This window comes from Sciurus carolinensis, chromosome 16, assembly GCF_902686445.1.
Source record: "Sciurus carolinensis chromosome 16, mSciCar1.2, whole genome shotgun sequence".
NCBI classification, from domain to species: Eukaryota; Metazoa; Chordata; class Mammalia; order Rodentia; family Sciuridae; genus Sciurus; species Sciurus carolinensis.
The window spans coordinates 66,097,969-66,108,894 of NC_062228.1; the positions used below are offsets into that span (position 1 = coordinate 66,097,969).

The 10,926-nt window shown below is 46.2% G+C and overlaps 1 pseudogene; it reads right to left on the bottom strand.

The window, feature by feature from the left end:
* Positions 1-868: 868 nt before the first annotated feature.
* Positions 869-1,665, bottom strand: LOC124966239 (60S ribosomal protein L6-like; annotated as a pseudogene).
* Between the last annotated feature and the right edge of the window lie 9,261 nt (positions 1,666-10,926).

Here is a 10,926-nt window from a genome sequence, read left to right on the forward strand (position 1 = left end):
GCCTCACTCGCCACGCTCGCCATCTTTTGTTCTTTTTGATAACAGCCATTCTAAGAGGTATGAGGTGATGGTTCACTGTGGTTTTAATCTGCATTTCCCTGATAATTATTGATGCTGAACTTCTTTTGATATGTTTGCTGGCCATTTTTAAGTCTTTTGAGAAATGTCTGTTCAGATCCTTTGCCATTTTAACACGAGTTTGTTTTCTTGCTACTGAGCTCAGTTCCTTGGGTATTTTGGACATTGACTCCTTGTCACATGTGCAGTTTGTGAATATTTCTCTCATCTCATAGCTCCCTCACTGTGTTGTTCCTCAGTTCAGCATAAGCTTTTTAGTTTACTGAAATCACATTTATCTGTTGTTGGGGAGGGTCATATCTAAAAAATTATTGCCCAGACCAAAGTCAAGAAGTTCTTTCATCATGTTTTCTTCTAGTAATTTTATAGTTTGAGGTCTGAAGTTTTTCATCCATTTTGAATTCATTTTTATGTGATTTCTGTAAACACATATTACTGAGATTTGAAGAGGAATTGCATTGGATCTGTAGATCATTTTGTGCAACAGACAAAAACTTAAACAACATTAAATTTTTCCAATCTATGAACATAAGAAATGTTTCTTTACTTGTGTATTCTTCAATTCCTTTCATTGATGTTTTATAGTTTTCAGTATGCATATCTTTCACCTCCTTAGTTAAATTACTGTTTGGTATATTCTTAAGATATATTGTAAATGGGCTTGTTTCCTGGATTTCTTTTTCAGATAATTCATTGGTTTATATAGAAATACTACTGGGTTTTGTACATTGGTTTTTTAAAATGTATCAGTTATTTAATTAGGTTCTTGGTTTGAAATTAAGAACATCGATTAGTGAGTATAAATTCCATTTGTTAGATCAAAAACAGATTGCATGTAGCCCTGGAGCTGAGGAATAGCTTTGATTTCGGGTAAAATTTGTGAGTCCACAAATTTTGATCAACGTTGTGCTGCTCACTAATCTCGTATTTTTTTCTTTCTCTGTGTTGAAGATTTCACCTTCCTGGTGTCTGGGCTTCTGCAACTTCTTCTTGAAGTAAGAATCAGTGAGGTGTTTCGGGATTTTCATGTTGCTGACATCAATCCTTGTGGACGTGGCAATAGCAAATTTCTGGTGTGTTCTACACAGAGGAACTCAATTCAGGGAAAGAGGTCCCATCACAAGTAGCAAGCCCCTGCTCAGCTACTTTAGGAAGATCACGCTCTTGCCTGTGTGGCGCCGGGTGAGGAAGGTCAAGATGGCCCTAGGAGCGATGCTGGCTCGCTGCAGCCTTCGGACATGCTGGTGCACATCTCCAGCTAGATAGCATCTAGGCATTCTGCTCACCACTCTAGTACCACAGATCTCGTCACCACCGACTGGTTTGGTGACAGTAGCAAGAGCGTTCACCTTCTTCTTCTTTTCAACCTTGGATTTAGCAGTCTAGCACTTCCTCTTGTACGTGGCCTTTCGGGAATATGTGGTAAAGCGGGAGTATCTGCCGACTCCTCTGACCAGGACAGGTTTCGGCTGCAGTGGGTTTCTTATCCTTAGAGTCTCTCTTTTTAACCTTGCCAACAGCATTAGCTTTCTTGGCTCCAGGTTTCTTCTCCTCAGTGTCCAGCTTCTCAGCCTTTTCGCCTGCCATCTTGCAACATGGGAGAGAGAGCTATATGTTGGTTTTGTGACCTGCAGCTTCACTGAGTCATTTTATTAGTCCCAACAGTTTTTAATGGTGTCTTTAGGGTTTTCTATAGACAGGATCATGTCACATGCAAGCAGACCATTTCACTTCCTCCTCTCCTCTGTGTATGCCTCTTCCCCCTTGCCTAGTTGTTCTGGCTAGGAGTTCCAGTGCCACACTCAGCAGTGGTGAGGGTGGGCCGCCTTACCTTTTTTCTCATCTTAAAGGAAGAGCTTTCCACATTCTACCTTTGAGTATTACATTAGCTGTAACACATTAGCTTGTCACAGGTGGCCTTTATTATGTCAAGGAATATTCCTTCCATGCCTCATCTTTGAGTTTTTATCATGATGGGATGTTGAATTTGATCAAATGCCTTTTCTCCATCTACTGAGATGAGGTGATCCTCATCCTTCATTCTGTCAATGCAGCATATCACATTTATTGATTTGTGTACATCAAACCATCCTTGCATCCCAGTAACAAATCCCTCTTGAACATGGTGTATGATGCTTTAATATGTTGCTGAATTTGGAGTTCCGGTATCTTGTTGAGGATCTCTGCATTTGTTTGTCAGGCACACTTACCTGTTGTTTCCTTGTAGTGTTGTCTGGCTTTGGTGTTGGCATCACACTGGTCTTATAAAGTGCTTCTAGAAGGGGTCTCCCCTCTTCAGCTTTTCTTAGGGGTCTGAGATAGGTTGGCATTAATTCTTCCTTAAATATTGGTAGAATTCATCAATGAAGCCATCAGATCCCTGCTTTTATCTGTTGGGAGGGTTTAAATTGCAGATTCAGTCTCCTTATGCATCACAGATCTAGTTGGATTTCCTATTTCTCTAGGAGACAGGCTTGGTAGGGTGCATGTTCCAAGGAATTCATCCATCTTTTCTAGATTGTTCAATTTTCTGTTCACAGTAGTCTCTCACAAGCCTTTGTATTTCTGTGGTATCTCATCTTTCATTTCTGATTGAGTGTTCTCATTTTTTATTAGTGATTTTATCTTTTAAAAAATCAACTCTTAGCTTCACTGGTCCTTTCTATTATTTTTATAGTCTCTATTTCATTTATTTCTTCTCTGATCTTTATTATTTCCTTCCTTCCAATGACTGTGGGCTTAGATTGTTCATTTTTTTTTCTGATTTCCTGAGGTGTATTATTAGGTTATTTAAGACATTTTTCCATAATGTAGGCATTTATCACTATAAATTTCCCTTTTAGAACTGTATCCCATTTTCCATTTGTCTTAAGATTTGTGGGTGTGTACATGTGGTACTAGGGATTGAGTCCAGGGCCTTGTGTATGCCAGGCAAGCACTGTACCACTGAACTATATCCCCAAGTCTGTCTCAAGAAATTTTTTTTTTAACTTCTCTTTGAATTTTTCTTTGATCCATTGGTTATACATGAGTAGTTATTTGATTTCAACATATTTGTGAATTTTTCAATTGTCATCCTTTCGATTTCTAGTTTCACTGTGGTTAGAACAAATACCTGATATGACTTCAGTCTTAGATCGGTTAAGATTTCTACTGAGGCCTAACATGATCTATGCTGGAAGATGTTCCATATGTGCCTAAGAAGCACGTGTTTTCTGCTGCTCTTGGACTGGCTGTTCTAGTTATGTGTATTTGGTCCATTTGTTCTATGGTTCTGTTCCAAATGCATTTATACACCTAACCTACCAAAGATTATAGCTTAGTACTACATAAACTGTAGAGTTTCAGTTGTTTGCCCTTGTGATTGTGTGGCTGACTGGGACCTAAGGCTTACTGCCCAGAATCGCAGGAGTATCATACTACATATTGCTAGGCTGGGAAAAGGTACAAGCCACATAAGCAAAAGTTCTCTGGGGCCCTTAATCACTTCCAAGAGTATAATAGGTCTTGAGACCAAAAAGTTTAAGAACCACTGATCTGGTATGGATGGAAGTCTCTTTTTTACTATTATGATCGCAAAGCTGAGCACAAAGCTTGATACATAGAAGACTTTCATTAAATGCTTATTTGACCATTCTTCAATCTCTATTTGGGAGCCTGCTACCTGAGGCTAGATACTAGGCCACATTAATTAGCTTGTTTCAAATGAAAAGGAGTGGTTGCTGCCCTGATTTATTTCTTGAATACCTGTGTCTCCACAGTTTCGGTCTAGCAGGGGAGAGACATTCAACAGTAAGTTGACAGACAAAGCTTTAATGAAGAAACACAGGGTGCTGAAACGAGAAGGAGTGTTTGTACAGCAGTCAAGGAAAGCTTCTCTGAGGAAGAGAAGCTGAGACGAAATTTTTGAGAAGTGCCAGCCCTAGGAATAGCAAAAAGAACACTCCAGATAAACAAAACAGCAATGTGCAAAGGCTGTAGGGGAAAAGCAGAAGAGACACCAGAATGGCAGAGAGTAGCAGAAGCAGAGATGAGCTTCATAACCATGCAAGAGCAGCTGCTGAGGAGCCAATCCTGAGCGTAGAGGAAACCAAAGAGCAACAGAAAACACAGCATGAAGACACACCAGACTCTGCAGTCAGGTCGGCCACCCTGGAGAGCTGGGGCCCGGCGTCAGCAAGACCAAGACAGGTGCGGGAGGCCAGTCAGGAAGCAGCTGCCCAGGCGAGGACGGCAGGGCTCTGCATAGCCTGGGAGCACTGGTGTGGGGGAGGTGAAAACAGGACGAACTCTAGTGAGCTCCGTATGCAGGGCCAAGAAAGAGGTGTCAAACGTGGTCAGTGAGCACACCACCAGCAGCCCTATGTCACAGGTAATGTTTGAGAGGCGCGTACCAAAATGGAGAGGTTCAGCTGGCTCGAGCTCTGGAAGCTCTCTGCACATAGCTGGCTTGCTGCATGAAAAGTCAGATTGAAATAAACACTGATTTACAAAGTAAATAAGCTACATCTTTAGCACTTAGGACTCTTGGATATACAGTCAGTGCTGGATTGATAGATAGAGCCATATAAAATTTGCATGTAGTTCCTTAGTAATGCAAGTTTAACCAATTTTACTTAACGGAAAACTTACTTTTATTTTTCATCCCTCTCCAAGAGTTTCAGGTAATATAAAGCATAAAGTTCATATTAAAGGCAACCAACAATTTCACAAAAGCTGCTCCTAAATACAAATATTAAAAGAACAGTTCCTGACAGCAATTGATTACACGCAAGAGTAAACACAGACAGACAAATGACCACCCTGTCACAAAGTGGATGTTATGAAGGGAAAACATGTCAATCTGGTAGACAGTGTTAAGGTTCAGAAGCATGAGAGTGCCTGTGGCCTGGCAGGAAGGCTCGCTCCCTAGAGCTCAGCTCACATGCCCTCCACCCACGAGGGCAACAGGAACTTGTCCTTATAAGAAGCTAAAATGTTCAGAAGTCAAGTTATAACAGGCTAACTAAAGTACTTTGCTTATGTAGAAAATGCTGGGTTATTCATCCACTTTTTCACAAGTTAATTTACCAGCCAGAAAGTTCTCACCCTGAGCTGGCACAAGGGCAGATGCTCGTCTATTCAACCTTTGATAAACTGGTATTAAGTGCCAATTCCATCCACAGGCTAGGGACTCAGCGATAAGGGAGACGGCAAGGGCATCAGCCTGCACTGAGTCCACACTCCACTAATGGAGCCAATCAGACCACCAAGAGCAGCACACAGTACCAGCAGTCAATGAAATGGAAGAGACTGTGCTGTAGGCAGAGATCAGAAGCCCAACAGACACATCCAGGTGGCAAGGGAGAGACCCCCAGGCCCGACACACACAGGGTCCTAAGACAGAGGACTCTGGAGACCTGAGCGGCTGAATCAAGGAGCAGCCTAAGAAGATGGCTTGAGAAGGAGAAAGCAGGCAGGCCTTCGTAGACTGGAGAGCCAGGTGAGCCCCCGTTCTCACACACTAGGATGTCCACACGCGGGGTTGCCCAGGGTCCCTGAGAAATGACGAGATTTCCACACACTTACCTGTCAGTGCCTCAGAACACGACCAGAGTAAGGAGGGAACTCTGGTTCCACATGTAGATTCTCAGGCTAGAAAAGAGTGCATTTCCATGTGGCTGCACTACAGGATAAACCTAAGGGCCAAGAGGAAGACAACCAGAGACCAGAGTAAGACACCATCCAAAAGCAGAAAGACAGATGAAGACACAAGGCCTAAGAAATTCTAATGATGACCAAATATTCATTAACAGGGTTGTTAAATAAATCATGGCACCTTTGTCATAGAAAGTTATACAGCCATAAAAAATGCAAAAGCTCCAGGGAGTGATCTCTAGGATACATTGTTAGATGAAAGACCAGGGTTTTCAGCAGTAAACTTTATGTATTAAATAAAAAGAATATACATGGACACATATATACATACATACAAGCATTTCGTGCATGCTTCTATATGCACAAAATAACTTTGGAAAAATATCCACAAAGGTAGAGTCACTGTTTGTCCATGGACAGAAACTGGCCGGCCGCCAGGATGCAGGGGGGAGATTTTCTTTACATACCCTTTTCTTCTGTGAATGTTGAACTGTACGACTATATGATCTACTAAGGATCAAAGCAATCGTGTTAATAATCAACGTGATTTTTGACTAATATGAAAACTTTAATGAAAAGGAGAATTTTCAAGGAAAAAAATTACCTGAAAAAAAAATAGGAAAAGTTTTCTTACAAAGAATATGTGTTAAAACCATCCCTTATATTTCAGTAACCTAGCACTCCACGGAATCCAAGAGCTAAAAGCTGACATTTTTTGAGCACTTCTTGGGTGCTAGATACTGTACCAAGCATTGCAGGCACCTGCAGCTCATCCTTGCATGCCCCTGACAGAGGTGTCCCACAGCTTCTGTGTAAACATAGGAAAGTGAAGCGCGACGCTGCATACCTAGTAAGCACTCCAGAGGTCAGACTTTCAGTCACTAGGATGTATGATTCTGTGCTAATAAAGTGGAAAACCTTAAAGAAATGCATTGTTTTCCAGGGAAGCAGAAATTATTTAAAATCGGAATTACTTTGGATCAGAAGGATACTCCACATGCCCAAGAAACAAATTCTTAGTCCACACAGATTTTTCTGTGCATTACAAGATGAAGGCTTGCTAGTTCATTGAACTAAATTAGAAGTGTGGCTTTCAAGAACATATCTCCTACAACGGAAGGATGCTACCAGCATACATACCTTGTATGGGGTACTTGCTCTGCGTCAGGCACTGGGCTGAGACCCCTAAAGAAGATCTGGGTGCCACCAGGAAGACAGTCTCACAGATCTCCAAAAGCAGGCCCCAGGCCGCCCAGGGTCAGTAGGGGGGCAGGTGAGAGCGCTTCCCGCTGGGCAGCAAGACTCCAGAATGGACTGCAGTGAGGCGGAGCTGCAAGCATGCCCCCGCTGCCCGAGCCCGTCCAGCGTGGAGTCGCGAGGCCTGCCAACCACACCTGAGAGCACTGCCCTTACCGTGTGCACCTGGGCACTGGTACCTGACCTTATGACACCGAAATTAGCACACTCGCTACACAGATGAAAAGCCTCCAGCTCCAGACTCCTGTCATCATCAATCAGCTGAGCCCAGATGCAAAACCCTGGTCTGCCCGGCGCCTACCAGTTCCCAGCACAACCCCATGCAAATACCCTGCCCACCTTCAGGAAATGCGCCCCTGCACCCCTCCTCCCCTCCTTCCTTCCCTCCCTCTCTTCTTCCCTTCCTACCTTCCTTTTTTTCTCTCTCTCTCTGAGAAAATAAAACAAATGACTAACAGGTTCAAGATGGCAGCGTCCTAAGAACAAATAATTCTCATTCTGTCGTGCATAGGAACCTAGAGTAAGAGGGGCATAGTGTGCACTGAGGAGCGAGGCAAATGGCTTTCAGTCCTGAACATCTCTTTCTTACTTGGAAAGTGCCCCAGAGGGTAATAAAATAATAGCTATCACTTATTAAACTTTTACAGTGTGCTGGGTCTGGCTCCAGGAGCTCCCGTGAGCTGTGTTTAGTTATCACTGTGAGGTGAGGCAGATGCTCTCACTACCCAGGTGAGCCTCCAGAGGCTAGCCTCTGCCCAGGTTTCAAGCTAGGTTGGTGGCAGGTTCAGGGATCGAGTTCAAATCTGCTAGATGCCTGAGCTCTTCACTACCACAAAGTACAATCCTAGGCTATTAAACTTGAAAGCTGTAATGGAATGGATCATTCTTGATAGGAAGGCAGATAATAAAAACTTGGCAAACATCAAGGGAGTGTATTTCTCAAAAAAGAGTGCTAAGTTCTTGACGTTCATGGACAGTCCCTTACAAGTTCAAGGAACAAAACTGTACACTTAGGGGAAAAGACGTTTCAACAGCAGAGCATAGGGATTTTCAACCCCAAATATACCTTATTTTGAAATAGCAGCTAATATTGAGAACTTGTATGTGTCGGGAATGCTTCCAACCACTTTCTAAGTGTTGGCTTAGTAAGCTTTGTGATTAAGGTAGGTACAATGCATAATTCCCATTTTATAGATGAGGAGAGGGACAGAGAAGCTGGGTGACCGGTCCAGTCACAAGGCTGTTAAGTGGCAGGGTTAAAACCCAGTCATCCAGCTCCACCCTCCTGCACTTGCTCCTATCAACTGCCTCTTGAAAATAACGCGACACAGCTGAGACATCATTCTCTGGCCTCCTTGCATTGTGCAAGACCCTTCACAGAGGTAGATACACCGACCTTCTGTTCACAAAATAAAGAACATGGGGCCAGTAACGCAGAACTTGCCCAAGGTCACCTAATGAATACATATCAAAACCAAGATTTAAAATGTGCCTGATTCCAGATTGAAATACCAGTCATGAGGTCACGAGGTTTTATGGTAAGGGTCAGCAAACTATGGCTTGCAGGTCACATCCAGTCCACTGTCCATTTTTACACAGTTCACATACAAAATGATTGACTAAAGAATGATCAAATGATTGGGGAAAATTTTTAACCTCACGACACAAGAAAATCAAATCCAAATTCAGTGTTCATAAATCTTTGTGGGACAGGACCACACTCGTTTGTTGACATTCTCCATGGGTTTCGTACAAGGACAGCCTGAATGATTTCTAGACACCACACCTCCCACAGGTCAGAAATACCTGTTCTTTGGCATTTTACAGAAAGGCTTGCTAACCTCCATTCTTTGGTACCAGATGAAATGGGGTGTGCGCACAAAAGTACCCCCAAAGGATGGAAAAAAAAAAGCTTGGCTTAAGAGTGACTAGAGAAGGAATGGAAACTTCCTTCCAACTTTCAAGGAACAAATACTTTCTCTGTTCCATCAAGTATGCCAAGGCCTAGAAAACAGTGAGGGCTTCCCAGTTCGTTTTAATTAACTGGTTCACAGAGGTTTACAGTACTGGCCCTGTTTTAATTGGAAAGAGCTCTGCACAATGGAAACAACAGCTGACAGTTATGGGCCTTCCCCTGCTGCCAGGTGCTGTGCTGAGTAACAGATTTCTAGTTAATCCTCCTGACAACCAGGAAGGTAGAGTGCCACTGTGATCCAACTCTGCTGTGGAGCTGGGACCTCAGGACTTAAGCAAATTGCTCAAAGACCTACAGCCTGTAAGACTCTAACCTAGTTTCTGCCTCCAGAGACTATACCCTTACCACCACATCACTTAATATCTAACAAATCCACAAATATTAAGAAAATGCATACTTTCTTGAAAAAGGAAGTATCAAAACTATCAAAATAATATTGATGGGGAATATATATTTTCCACCGAATTCCACTGATTGACCCAGAACATAAAAAATGGGCTTCTCACAAATTATAATGCTGTAGCCCAGTGGGCTGGAATCCCTCTCATCTATTCTAACCCATCACCCTTCTCAACAAAAAAGAACCTAGTGCGAGAGACAGCCATCATTCTGAGCTGGACTAGCGTCAGACCCTCCTGGGAACACTTTGCACGCAGCAGCTTCTTTAACTAAGAAGCAGGTGCTCCCAGCGCACTGGGCACCAGAGAGGCCGAGCGCCCGTGCCAAGCCACACAGCTGTCGGACGAGGGCGGCGGTCCGAAGCCAAGCCTGGCACTCTGCTAGGTGGGCGTCCCGACGACTCCGCAGGTGAGGCCGAACGCCGCTGGTCACACGAGCTCCGTCCAGGAAGACGGCGGCGCCCGTGCCACCCTCCTCCCTGCTGAGTGCGCCGACTCTGACCGCGTGCTGCGGGGCCGGCCTGGCAAGGCGCGACCCAGGCTCTCTCCGCGGCCCCGGCCCCAGCGTAGCGGCAGGGCCTGGGCAGGGCTGGGGCGCGTGCGCGGCCTGCGGCAGCGGGGTCGGCGGTGGGGCGGGCCTGGGCCGGAGAGGGCCGCCTGCCGCCGCCACCTCCCTCGCGGACTCGAGGGACCCTGCGCCCGGGCTAGGCCTTGTCCACCGGTGCTCAGGCCCGCCCCGCGCCTTAAGGCGGGCGCACCTCGTGTCGGGCGGGGAACCCGCAGCGCTTCCGGGCAGTGGGTGCGCACGCGCATGCGCAGGGCCGCGCACGGGCGCCTGGGAAACGACGGCTGCAGGGCGCAGGGCGTGGAAGCACGTGGCGGCCACGCTGGCCGCCGTCGCCTCGGGGCCCTGGCGTGCGAGCTGGCAGCGCGGGTGCCTTTCCGAGGGAGTGCCTGAGCTGGAATGGTGCTGACCGCGTTTTGAGCAGGCCCCGCCGAGATTCTGCGGCAGGCCGAGGCGTCGCTGCCCGCGAGGCGCGGGACGGCCTGCGGACCCAGGCCGGGAAGGCGCGGGTGTTGGCCGGCTCAGCCCGTGGTCAGCCCACGGAGCAGCCTTTGTTCCTCCCCGAGTACCCGGCGTGAGAAGGGGTGCTGCCGGATTTAACAGGGAGAATGCGGGTTGGCCAGCGTGCTGCCAACGTCAGGTGCCAGCCGGGCTTTCGCTTTGCTTTTAGCAGGCGCATGGCCCGCTCAGTGACGGGGACGGCCCGTGCTTCGTCCGACACCAGGAGGAAGGGAAGTGGCACCTGGAACGCGCAGTGGGAGCCTCGCAGTTAGGAGGCAGACCCAAGACGGTGCTTGAGGAGCTGAGATTTACACAGTTCACTGATGGTCGTGTTTGCATCATTCTGACCGAATCCGCCCGCGCTGTCGGTGACTGTCTTCCCTTGATTTTCACGAAGTCATCCCCAAGTGCTCCTTGGGAACCGCGTGTGGGTCGGCACGCGATGGCCAGCTCTGCCTCCAGAGCCGGAGGGTTTCCCTCTGCCTGCCCCTCCCCCACTCCAGCTGCAGTTTCCA